At 39.8% G+C, this 13,013-nt stretch overlaps 1 protein-coding gene across 2 annotated transcripts in view; it reads right to left on the reverse strand.

Annotated features, from left to right (window-relative positions):
- LOC114865364 (retinoic acid receptor beta-like) overlaps nt 1-13,013 on the reverse strand; it is a 128,874-nt gene that overhangs the window by 51,695 nt on the left and 64,166 nt on the right. The window lies entirely within an intron of this gene.

A 13,013-nucleotide genomic window follows, 5' to 3' on the forward strand; every position in this document is an offset into this window, starting at 1 on the left:
TGCAGTAAGACAATGATCCAGGCAGATCATTCTACATTTTCACTCTCCATTTTTGGTGGCATATGTTCAAAAGAGACAGAAACTCATTTGAAAAAATATATACCTACAGTACTGCTGTATATTTATTCCCAACCTATAATTGATTTTTCAGATAAAACTCCCAATGTTAAACCAAGTGTTATAAAATGTAGGAAATGTGTTCTTAACTCTTTGTACTTGAGAAGGAATTGATCCTTATTTGTTTGTCTGGCGTTCAAGATATTTAAAGTGACTAGGACCATTGTATCATGGGAATTTTCGAATCTCTACCACCAACTAACCAAAAACGCACACCCAAGCTTGTGAAACAGGCTTTCTCTTCAATGCAATCACTTTAGTTTGTTTTATTTCCAATGACAGTCAATTGTGTCAAAACCACAGTCTATTAACTTAGATGTGTCTTTATGAGAAAATCTAAGAGCACTCAGCCCAGCGAGTGCGCAAATGAGCCTTCCTACAACAATGTGTTCACATTTGTAGTTTAGTTGCAGTGGCATCCTTGACACAGTTATGGTTATGCATATGTTTTGTTAAAAAGAAAAATAATGTAATTTTAACCTTTTACTGTACCAAACTGTGAAACTTAATTATTTACAAGTGATAACTGATTTTACTTGAATATAATTATTGGACTATTATATAAATGGTAATGTGAAATCATTACCTGTTCAGCTGTCCCATTAAGTATTCAGCCACCTACCTACCATGCACATGATGTTTATTATAACATGCCCTGGAGTAGTAGCCATCACGCTCCCACAATGTATTATATGCTTAATTGAGTCCATTTAATGACTTGTGAGGGCCACGAGAGGCTAAGTGCTATAATTTATGCTGATGATGGCTCTGTCCAGAAGATCGGGAAACACTGTGTGTATGTGGTCGGCATGTTTACCAAAAATAGAACTATTTGATGTAACAGTTTAGTAGTACAAAACATCAAGGTACTTTATGTGTAGAGCCACAGAGAGAGCGATGGTTAAGTATCTCAGCCTTTCTCAGCCAAGTGAAATGAACTTCCTTTTAAAATGTTAATTGTCAAAGATGCAGAGATAGTATATAACTGCTACAGTGATAATGAAGTTAATAAAGGTATTGTATTAGCATCAGTGTTCGCTTCAGAGGCTACACCAACTAAAACAAAACCAATAGCCTATAGGCTAAAGGTTAAAAAAAAGGTTCCACAAAAGGTCACAAAGATCACACATACTACAAAACCAAGATTAGTACAGCCGTTTGGTGCTATTACCCAGAATGCATTGTGATTCCAATAACAGCAGCTAACTCAGATGCAGTTTTAAACAGGTACATTTTGTAAAGTGTGTATGAGAGTTATGTAATTTAGACCAAAAAATAATAAAAATATATTTTTCCCAGTCCCACCAATCCAGCACTCCCTGTAGTCCAGAACCTACGTGTTCTACTGCGCTTCTTCATACCCAAGCAAGTTCATAAAAGTGGGAACTGCTTCTGCCCACCACCATGGGACAACAACTCCAAAACAATATCAGGACATTTTTTTTTAATTCTCCAAAGTAAATATTTGTATGTACCATAGGAAAATTAATTCATAAAGTTGAGTAGAACAAACTGGCCAAATCCTTGTGTGAGAAACCACAAGTGCTCTCACCAGCAGGCTACTAAATTAAGGCTCTACTTTGAAATAAAGCCTATTTTAAACAGGCTCAGCTTCAGTACAGAAATTCTCATTCATTCTAGACTAAACAGAGTTCTGTAGAAAGTTGTTTTTAGTTTAACTTTTAAGCAACATAACACCATCCCTCAAGTCCCATTACATTTGTTGTTTCAAAGTAGCGCAGACTTTTGATGTTGTTAGATAGAGTGAAGAAGGTGGTTTGACAGGCATTCTGGCCTGAGCACAGAACACTGATCCCACAGAGCTCATGAAAATTGCAGGGACCCTACAGCAGAGCTGAAACAGAAACCCTTGGACCCCTCCAACCCCTCACAGACACACACTAGCTGACCCCCTGCAGTTCAGCTGGTGTAACAGTAACCCCTGGCCACACAGATGTAGACAACCCGAGTCAGCACAGGTAATGAATACACTTGAAAATCCACCTGTAATTAGAAGGTGATAATGAACCCATCCATCAAGATAAGATGCTTTTTGGCATCGGTGCTCATGCAGCTCATGACCACCTCATGCCAAAACTCACCAGGTTGGACAATACACACCACAGCCGATCATTTAATAGGCCCGGGAAAAGCCTGACAGCTTGGAGGACAACACAAGGAGTAAATGCTCTTTCCACTCTGTACTGCGTCACCTGCCTAATCTGCAGCTGCATTTTTTCTCTAGCAGAAATCCTTATTTCACAGCATCTTCATAGGCAGGAATGAATTTGGTGTTCGCAATTCACGACTGGGTCAAACCTAGTTTAAACAACTATATTTGGTTACACTTGCACTTAGCCTATTGGTAATTTAATTGAACCTGCATAGTTGAAGCAAATTTGTATCCTACCCGGATTGTGTATCATGCCAAAGCTTCCACCAGAATTATTTGTGTCACAAAGTGATGAACACAGAGACACTGAAGATTAGGATTAATTTCTGTGCATCAGTATCTTAATGTCTTGAAATGTAACAGTATAGAAAAAATTACGCCTACGGATTTACGGATATTTTACAATTTAATTAGGAATGACACAGTTATATAAGCTTTAAAAACATGTACTGTAGTACATTTGCATAGTGGGAAGCAGGTAGAGGAAACTTTAACTATTGATTATTTATAACTATTATTATTAAGTAACTATTTATTTATCTTATCTACAATAATTAATTGTGTCCATTTTTACACTTTTTACAATTTCATAAAAGTCGTAAAATTATTTACAATTTGGATTTGCTATACCCCATATTTTATTCACAATATAAAGAAAACCCATCAAATGTTTCATGTTCAAATTATGTATTTTAGGAAAAAGGAAAAACAAGGTAATTTCATGATGGCAGGAATAATTTGCTCAAGTGGGCTTTGCTGGGCTTCTATATATACTGTAGTTTTCTTTAGGGTCTTAAACCTAAATTATATAAATAAGTAAAAGAAAGAGAAGGAAAAACCTTTTGCCACTAAGTAGTGAATTGGTATAAAAAGAGCATCTTAGAGAGTCAGGGCATCTCACTTAATAAAGATGGGCTAAAGGTTCATCAAAGTGAAAACTTGCATCTACAATTTCTACAACATGCAGTCATAATATTATCAGAAGAGTCAAGGAATCAAAACAAACCTGGTGCATATGTAACAAGAACAAAACCAGACTGCACAGCATTTAAAACAGGCCTGATCCAAACGTAGAGGGGCCACTTTATTATGTACTGTAGACTTGTACAGTCTAATGCAACCAAGTCCAACAACTCTGCTTTGTTCTCATTCATTATAATAATATATGATGTCACATTACAATTCACTCTAGTATGACTCCAGCACCCACATGGACCTAAAAATATAGTAGAGAAATCAAACCTTGCATATCTGCATTTGCATGGTTTGCAAGATTTACTGTATTCATTTGCGTTAGATTGTACAGGTGTACGGCTCTGTCCTTCATAAACAGTAGGAACATAATCCAATAATGCCATCTGTCTGGACAAAAACTTATTCAAAACATTCTGTGATCAGACTAATCAACATTTGATCATTTTTAGAAAACCATTGATTCTGCATCCTTCAGATTAAAGAAGAGAGGGACATGCCAGCTTTATTACTCAGTTCAAAAGCATCTCTGATGGTACGAGGGAGCATTAGTACATATGCAACATCTGGAAAAGGCTACATTAGTGCTTGTAGACTAGATTGGGAGCAGTATACATGCTCCCATCCAGACCACGTTTCAGCTGGAAAATCTTGACTCTGAATCTTTTTTTAATAGTAAGAAAAATAGAAGTGCTCTTCTTTCTAAATGCTTCAGTGATCATTTTACACAGGTACCAGCATCCTAGCAGCACTATTATGTAATATTCAGTATGTACATATACACACAACATTTTAAGAGCATTACTTGTGGATGTGCTTCTACTATGCTGGCATATTTAACATGGTTTGGGGTTGATTGGAAACAATTCTTATAGTATAAAGATTAAAATGAGTAATTTACTCATACACTACTTATTTTTAAAAATTTTTTTTGTTTTGTCCTGTCCGGCAGTTGACCAAGCATTAGGCTGAATGTTGTGTTGTGATGGACAGTTTTGAGGAGTAAGAAAAATATATACTCCTCCTGATTAATGGTTTATTTTTGGTTTCATTTAGTCCATCCTAAATATGTGTGATGTCGCTGGGTTAGTGGACAGGTTGAGTTTGTACCCCCCCAGGCAGAGCTGCAGCAGCCACAGAGACAGCACCTGAGGTCAGAGTAGACCACCGTGGGTCAAAGTCGTCCGCCCCATGAGAACCAGGGGCAAACACTCCCCCCAGTGGGAGGGTCGGCCTGAGAGAGTGGAGCCAGAGGCGCCCATAGAGGGGTTCATCCCCAGTTCCCCACCCCCACAAGAGCGGAGCGGGGCCTACCACATCAGCTCGACCATGTCACACATGCTCACCCCATGTAGTCCTCCCAAACCTACACATACTCTTCAGCTATGAAGTGAGGGCCAACCTCCGCCCAGACCGCAGCCCGGGTAGCCCACCACATCAGCCCCCCATGCCCCCCGCGACAGGTAATTTACTCGTTAAGAAAAACAATACTAAGCTGAATGGGCTGTGTTACTAAAAGACTGATCACATACAGTAGAGTAGTTACTTGCTACCTTATTTCAAACACTGTCATTGATAAATATATCTACACAAAACTAATACCACTTTTAATGTAGGCACTATATAAATGAACTGAATTGAGTAGACTTGGCTAGTGGAAGGAGAGGTGAAAACATTCTTTATAGTTTGAGTTTGTCATGAAGGTTGTGGTGCTAATGGTTGACCTCTAAGGCAGTTGTGTTTACCTGTGCTGTTCTCTTCTATATGTCTCCTCTGTTCTTTTTTCTCCTTATTATTGTCATTAATTGCAGGATCTGTTAGCTGTTGGCTTTTGGGTGTTAGTCCACAGCTCGTATCTGAATTCCATGGCCTATTACTTTGTGTGGAAACCAACTTCAGTGTCACAATGAGGTACTTTCAGGCCTATTGCTTGCAGCATCGAACCAATTTGCTGTAAGGCAGGAGAGACTGGAACATCTCCTGCTGGAGATGACTGAACTCTTTTATGTGGGCCTCAGCAGATTTCTGTTCCCCACTAACAGCACAAGGAGCACAAGAACAGGTAGTGAGCCTCAGAGGAGTGGGACAAGAGGCTGAAGGTACTGCACAAGGTCCATCTCACCCCAGAGATGCCCAAAAGAGCCTTAAAGCACGCAAAGGAATACAGTACAGTAGCTTAAGGCATTGATGCTCTTGCAGTTGCAATCTTAGTACAGTACCACCCTCACTGGCTTTTATGGAAGAGTTGAATCAATGTTGGGAAGGTCTAATATTAGGTGTTTTTAGCTCTGGTGCATATATGAGATGACTGTTATCACACACTGAGGAAGTCCCCAGTGGTGCCTGGCCAGCTACTTGGCAGTGGCAACAGCCAAATACCCACATATTAAAAAGCGAAGTGGAAGACAACTGTTTAACGCTGTTGACAACAACAGGTACCATTTTGTTACCCACAACAGGAGCAGAGTTATCCCCAAGTAAACCTTAAGGTACAAGTTGAGGGTCTGAGGTTAGAGGTGGGGAGATGTTTCCAGCACAATTTGAAGCACTGGGCAGTCCACAACTCACCTATACATATAGAGCACTTTTCTATTTTTTTGGCAAAAATAGATTTGAAATTTACTCACTTACATGTTCACACACCAGTGGCAGCTGACACACTGTAGCCAGGAATCAATCCCCTGATCCTACAGTGGTGGGTAGCTCTACCCCTTGAGCCACTGCTGCAGTTCCACCAAAGGTTCACTTCCATAAACTTCAAATTTCCAAACTATACTGTACAAACTAATTTTTCTAATTATACTGTACATTCATTCATAACATAGGAATTCTCTTCTTGCTGCCTTTCTGATTCTGATTCTTCTATTGCACTAGTATCACAGTGCACAAACATTATTTTTTTTTTAAAGGCAAACGACATGCATACATGTAATTTTGTTGCTATGCTGGAAATGTGGATTAACAAAAGTAATAAACCACCTCTGTCCCTAGCTGCACAGCTAGAGGCCGGAATGTGCTAAAGAAAAATTATGCGCTCGCGGCTCCCGTAGTCATGACAGGGTTTCTCAAGTGAAGTGCACAAACTCCTCTCTAACCTAGACAACACCTCCCACCCCCTACACAGTGTGCTGGTTGGACAAAGGAGCATCTTCAGGCTGATCAGTATTAGGTGCTCCACAGAACGCGACCTGAGATCCTCCATACCTGAGATCTGAGATCTCCATACCTTCTTGTGTGTACCTCCAGGGCTAAGATGGATTATGGCAGAAGGTTCAAGGGACCTAGAGTACACCCTGCCCCAGTTAGAGGCCCTGTCTTTAAAAGAAGTTTGGTTGCCAGGGGGGCGGCATGGTGGTGCGGTGGGTAGCACTGTCGCCTCACAGCAAGAAGTTTCTGGGTTCCATTCCCGTAGGCGGCCCTGGTGCCTTTCTGTGTGGAGTTTGCACGTTCTCCCCGTGCTTGCGTGGGTTCTCTCTGGGTTCTCCGGCTTCCTCCCACAGTCCAAAGATGTGCATTAGGTTGATTGTGAGTGTGTGTGTGAATGTGCCTGCCTCTCGCCCATAGTCAGCTAGGTTAGGCTCCAGCACCCCTGTGACCCCGCATTAGGGAATAAGCGGTTTAGAAAATGGATGGATGGTTACCAGGGTAACCCCTGATCATTGAAAATCAAGGTATTTCACCACACTGACCTGCTTGATTGTGTGGGGCACATGGAACATTGTGTCAACAGGTGGATATACAGTAAAAACACCTCTCCCACATGGAGAGGTGTTGTCCCAGTCATGTCCCTTGGAGAAAAAGCCCATATGACCCAGAAGGAATAAAATATGTCTCTCTGGCCTAGAAAGGTTTTGAGATCCCCCACGAAGAGCTGGACTAACTGGTCTAATTGTCTAACAATTACACATACTACGTACAGTATAAAATGGCAGAGCATTTAGATATCAAGCTCCTCTATGTTGGAACCAGCTCCTAGTTCAGTCAGAGAAGCAGACACCTTCTCTACTTTTAAGACTGAGCTTAAAACTTTTCTTCTTGCGGAAGCTTATGGTTAAAGATGGCTTAGGGCACTCCAAACCATCTCTTAGTTAAGCTGCTATAGGTTTAGATGCTGGGGGACCTCCTTTATACACTGAGCTTCTCTATTTTTCTCACTTTTCTTCCTTCTATCCTCTTACATGTCACCATGGTATAACTTTGTGTCTTTTTTTGCTTTAAGTAGTGTTTCTTGCTCTCTCTGCCCTCATCTACAGGCATCATGGCACTCAGAGTTGTGTGTCCCTAATGTGCAGATGCTGGCTCAATCAATACGGCCTGTGTTTTTGTTTTCTGTAAAGTTCTATAGTTTAGGGTCCTAAATCAAACTTTGTAAAGGGCCTTGAGATTATTTTTGGTTTGCTGGAAAGGAAAGGAGTAAAGTTTTTTAATAATTAAATAAATAAATTTAATATGCATATTGTTTTGGTGTTGATCACCATTAAAAATAATACAGACAGACTACACAAAGGTATGATCCATTAAACGGAAGTGATTGTGGAAATTAAATGAAAATAAAAGAATCCCATTTTTCTGGAAAATACAAACCAAAACAGCTCCAAATTATTTTTTTGCGTTACATTTTGTTACTATATTTATGTTGCGGAACTGCAACAAACAACAGCCTCAAAAAAGAAAAAAAAAGTGTGTGCGAGTGCATTTTGCCTGTGCAAAAAAAATGTGAAAAGGCTTCTTTCTCATCAGGAAAATGTGAAAACAGGAAGTACTTTGACATTGAGACACTGAGGCAGGTGAGACTGTGGAGGTCAAACGGAGTGTGTGTAGGAGGATTTAGCTTCAGTTCCAATTTAATTTCCAAACCAAGGATGTCTGAAAATATAAGTGGTTAGTGGTTAATGGATGGATGAACTGGACATCTGACACAGCAATGGCCTAGCGACAGTGTAAGGTTTTTCCATTTTACCAAGAGAGTATTTGAACACAAATGACTAAAGAAATAGAAAACACTGGAAAAGTGCAACAAGCAATTCTTGTCATTTGAGTTGGTAAAAAAATAACTATAATGGAGTTGTTTACAAAGTAAAAAGCTGAAAACTAAGAACTACTGTAACTGACAGGCAAAACACAGGTAATGACAGCCAATGTTACAAGACTGGAAGACTGGAAAAAGCAGAACTGTCCAACATAAGGTTTCCACTACAGAGTTTTTTAAGGTTATGTATGTAAATCACTAATGATGAGAGACATAAAAAACAACCCCCTACTAAGAACTGACATTAATGTATTCTTTTAAAAATGAATTGTATCGGTCATAAACGTTGCCTAGAAACATTTTAAACAGTGTTTAGAGGAATTTTATCTGCTTTCTTGCATGTTTAGCTGTTTAACACACAAGTTTAACTTTGTTCTTTGCATTGATTATACAGTAGGTCTGTGTTTTTTTCATGTTGTTGTCTGATAACATCATGGGAAGTTAGTTCCCACAGCTTCCTGTGACCCTAATGGGAGTAACTCTGTTCCCTTTCCTGGTCACTCAGTAATGGACAATAATGTATTCAACAATTGAGAAAACTCAGACTAATTGTTTTCAGTTGATCTCTTATGGACAGATGTAAAATATTTAATTCATGTGTATGCCCTGGAATAATCAGTTTGTCTTTTCAGTTAATGTATGTTATATTTGTTGTAATGTAAGAAGTAAATCAAAGGATGACACTTTCTTCTCTCTACTGTGTTGCTTGACAGCTACAGGACAGAGCCTTCATTGGTGCTGTAATTTCCTCTTCAGTACAAGACCCTTTAATTACAGAAGCCCTTCAGCTTTTGAAACAGGTTCCTGCCCTTTGGAGAATAAGCACTTTCTATTTTGAACACATGCCACTGGCAACAAGTGCAAGTGATTTCTCAGTGTTAGACACAACATACAGTATTCCACAAAGGAATAGGATTACCAGGAGGTACGGAAAACATTCATAGATCTATGGAAGAAACCTTTTTTATTTCCATGACTCCATTAAGATTTCTGTAGCACCACCCTTCAAAACCTTAAGCATGACAAAAGTCGCACGTCAGTCAGTTCAGTAATTGTTTATATTTTTACGTCATTGCTATGTTTATTGAAAGCGATGATATTGGAGCTTTAGATTTACTCAAAGTACTGCAACTGTAGGACAGTTAAAAATGAGACCAGCAATGAACTCAAGTTGCAAAGGGTATTTTACTATTTTAATATTTTAAAAAAATACTATAATTTTATTATTTGATTTATATTTATTGTCTCAAAAGGTGTAGAAAAGCAACTTTATTTGCTGTAATACTTGTCTTGGTAAGAAGTAATAGTAGTAGTTACAAAAAGCTACGCATGCTAGTTACTTGACGCCCTTCACAGTAAAATGTGCTTGGCTGACTGTGGTTGAAAAGCAGATATTTTTTCGAATCCGTAAACAAAAGACAAACCACATGCATACACGTAATTTTACTGCTGTGCTGGAGATGTGGATTTACAAAAGTAATAAACCACCTCTGTCCCTAGCCGCACAGCTAGAGGCCGAAATGTGCTGAAGAAAAGTTAGGCGCTCCAGGCTCCCGTAGTCATGACAGGGTTTTTCAAGTGAAGTGCACATTACTGTCTGCTCGGCACGACAATAGCTAATAAACATTGACTGTGAGAGCTAACTGTGATTGGTTAAAGGCGTGTACCACTGGCCAGAGGTATGGGAGCGAGACCCATTACAAACTAGAAGGCAATAAAGTGAGCTCATTTACTCCTAACCGTCTAAGTACCTTCAGCAATGAGTCCCCTGCTGGAAATTTGGGTAGACGAAGAAGCAGTAATTACACTTCTGTCTAAGTGTCTTAATGTTCCTGCCTCTATTGTTTACTTTTCTGTCTCCTGCATAAACACGGGCTGATGGATCATTTTCATTCATTCAATCAAATCTGTGTGTAGCAACATACATGTGCATGAGTGTGGTGTGTGGGTGTGTTTATTCTCCATATTGTCAAAAATTGTAATAACATATTACCAAAAGTCTAATATCTTTTTATTTGTTTTTCTCTACGATGCTATAACCTATAACCCATCAAAGTCTCTGCAGACCACCTGTTTGTCTGCGTGACCAGTACCAGCTCCCACAAATTCTCATTAGGCCCATCTGATTTACATTTTTTGACCTGATTTCACTTTGTAGGGCAATATGTCTGCTGTACTATTTCGAAAATTGAGAAATTTAAAATTTAAGGAGCAGCATTAGCTCCAGAGGTAGAGCTATGTATTGTCCACTAATGATAGGACCAGTGGTTTGATTCTTGGCTTCTTTGAGTCGTGTGCCAAACTGTCCTTGCCTAGTGTCAGCAGTAGTGTGTGTTTTTGTGCATGTAAATGCAGTGTTAAAGCGTTTTAATTACCACTAGATAGAAAAGAGCTAAACAAGTGCTGGACCATTTACCATTCAAATGCAAAAACTTTTCTTTTAAAAAAGTTCTGACTAGCACAACACCCAGAAACAGACGACACAGGAGTCAAAAGATAATAAAATTAAAAGTCACAGGCAGGCTGGGACCATAACACAGATCAAACCATATGTCAAACACAAAACCTAACAAAAAAACGGTGCTAAAGCAGGCATTAATAATTTGACTAAAAATTCTAAGAAAAACAATGGTGTCTGCAAAGTCATGGTAGAATAGAAAGGATGGTTTATTTCCAAAATGCCCAACAAAACAAAAGGCGCTGCGGAGGCAGGAACTAAAACAATACATAACAGCAGGACTAATCTAACTAGACAAATGTTCAATGAACATTAGGGCTATACGTACATATCCAGTTTGTTACACTCACACAAACACACTGTGCTTACTGTGAACGGCTGCTATAGCCAACAAACAATAACCTGTTTCTAACGCTAAACTAACTAATTAAATCTCCTACGGGAAAACGTCCAAACGGTTTTGACCTGGCATTGCCTCTGTCTAACATTTGTCTGTCAACAAAAAAACTGATTGTGTAAACTGATTAAGGAACCAGCAAAACCTGAATGAAGATGATGCAATAAATACAAACTAACCTTCCAGGTAAAGCTAACACAAGACAGGAAAAGAAGACCAGAAGTAACGTCACACCTCACAGGAAAACCAAGCTACAGTAAACTGAACAAAAGGTGTGGAAACATGAGTACTCTAAATGATGTAAGCATGCAAGCACTTTATATAACATTAAAGGTCTGCACAAAAGTAAAGTATTAAGGAGAAGTGAGTTATCAAGCTCCCTTAAGTTTTAGACTCAGATATTATAGGAGAACATTAATAATTTACTGTTATTCTAGGGTTCCATACAGTACATAAGCCATTGGTAGCACCATGGTGATCACACCAGTTATTTTACAACTGAATCAACATTCTTTCTCCATTTTCTTCACTAAGGTTTCACCTCGGCCCTCACCTCCTTAACTTGCCTATAGTCTTCCCAGTTCTGGCCATTATGAGGTGCTTTAGAGGCAGAAGCCGAGTGCTTGCAGTGAGGGGACCTGCCGATCAGTCAGGCGGGCTTTCTCTGTGGCTTGGGAGGGATTACTGGGCATTCCGGCAGATTCACATGGTGAGCTACAGCCCGTCTGATCAGAGAGACCGAGGCCTATCTCTCCACCCCCCTACCCCCCCAGGGCCTGTGATTTCACAGGGATTAGCACACAAAGTCACCTAATCTCTCCCTCCACTCTCTTTCTATTGATGGCCATCACAAACTGAACACACACACACACACACACACACACACACACACACACACACACACACACACACACTTTAAGAACAAGAAAATAAACAATTGTGGTGCAGAAATCAAGTCTTTTCCAATGCAAAAGGCCAGAATGTTTTCAATGAATAAAGGAGGGGACAGTGCTACAGTAGAGCGTAATATTTTGACAACTAGTACCAATGCATGGTTTGTATATGTCAAAGCAAGGAAAAAGTTTTAAAAAGTTTATTACCTTAGATAATTGCTGGCTTCATCCTGTTTGTTGCTAAAATATAATTTGCATTAGTTTAGTTTACATACTTAGCAAGCTATAGATATGGTGACTTCTGAATCATTTCTAGAGTTTGTGATGGTGGCAACTTGGTGTGGTGGTGCTACAGTATCTTGGGGTCTTGTTCACCAGTGAGGGAAGGAAGGCGCGTGAGATTGACGGATCGGTGCGGCGGCTGCAGTAATGCGGTCGGTGTACTGGTCTGTCATGATGAAGAGGTAGCTGAGCCGAAAGGCAAAGCTGGAGATACTATGTCTCTCAGCTGGCCTGGGAGAGCCTTGGGGTCCCACCGGAAAAGCTGGAGGAACTGTCCTGGGAGAGGGAAGTCTGGAACTCTTTGCTCAGAGTGCTGCCCCCGTGACCCGGCCCCAAATAAGCGGTTGAAAATGGATGGATGGGTGACTCGGTGAGAAACATGTAGACCTCCACCTGTGGGGGCTGTAATGTACAATGCAATCTACTGTACTGAAAAGTGGAAACAGAACAAGGAAGAGCACAGACAACACATGTTGTTGTCAAAGTGTTGAGTCAAAAGCAGCAAAGAGCGTCAATGCTTTAGTGCCAATTTACAACAGTACACTAAGGATCTTTACAAAGTACACAACTGTGTTGAAAACCTACCATACAGCAAGCTGCTTAACTGAAAATCAATCAACACATTTTAATTTAAAAATATATATTTTATTAACATTTCATAGCAACAGTGAGAGTAAAAACTCCCTCCTTAG

This window comes from Betta splendens, chromosome 11 (genome assembly GCF_900634795.4).
Source record: "Betta splendens chromosome 11, fBetSpl5.4, whole genome shotgun sequence".
In the NCBI taxonomy this organism is placed as follows: domain Eukaryota; kingdom Metazoa; phylum Chordata; class Actinopteri; order Anabantiformes; family Osphronemidae; genus Betta; species Betta splendens.